The sequence below is a fragment of the Octodon degus genome, unplaced genomic scaffold, assembly GCF_000260255.1.
Source record: "Octodon degus isolate 3935 unplaced genomic scaffold, OctDeg1.0 scaffold00119, whole genome shotgun sequence".
Taxonomy (NCBI): Eukaryota; Metazoa; Chordata; class Mammalia; order Rodentia; family Octodontidae; genus Octodon; species Octodon degus.
In genome coordinates, this window is record NW_004524695.1 from 482,785 (window position 1) to 483,401 (window position 617).

Below are 617 nucleotides of genomic sequence, written 5' to 3' on the forward strand. Positions count from 1 at the left end.
TTTTTTTTTTTGTATTTAGTACAGGGTCTCCAAGGTCTCACTACACAGATAGAAGTCCTAGTGATTCTCCTGTTTTCAACCTCCCAAGAGCTGTAATTCCAGCGAGTGCCACCATGCCAAATCTCAATTGCTGTCTCCGGGGTGGGGCCGGCCCAGCACACTGGGGATCCAACCCCTGCCCGTGGTCTGCCTAAGCAGGCACTTTAATCTGCTAAGCTGTCTGGCCAGCCTGTTCTATTTTCCTTTTTGAGACAGTCTCACTCTGTAGTGCAGGCTGGCCTTGAACTCACTTATGGAATCCAGGCTGGCCTCAAACTCACAGTGATCACTCTGCCTCAGCCTCCCAAGTGCTGGGATTACAGGTGTGCCCTGCCATACTCAGAAAAATAGGTATGATTCTTGAAGACATTGGTGTAGGCAAAGACTTCATGAATATAACTCCAACCACACAGGAAGTTTCACGAAGAATCAAATGGGATCTCATTAAAGTTTTGCATAGTAAAAGAAATCACTAAAAGAAGTGAAAAGACAACCCACAGGGTGGCAAAACATTTTAGCCAGCTATTCTTTTTTTTTTTTCATTTTTACCTTTTTGTCTTTATTAATATATATTTGTC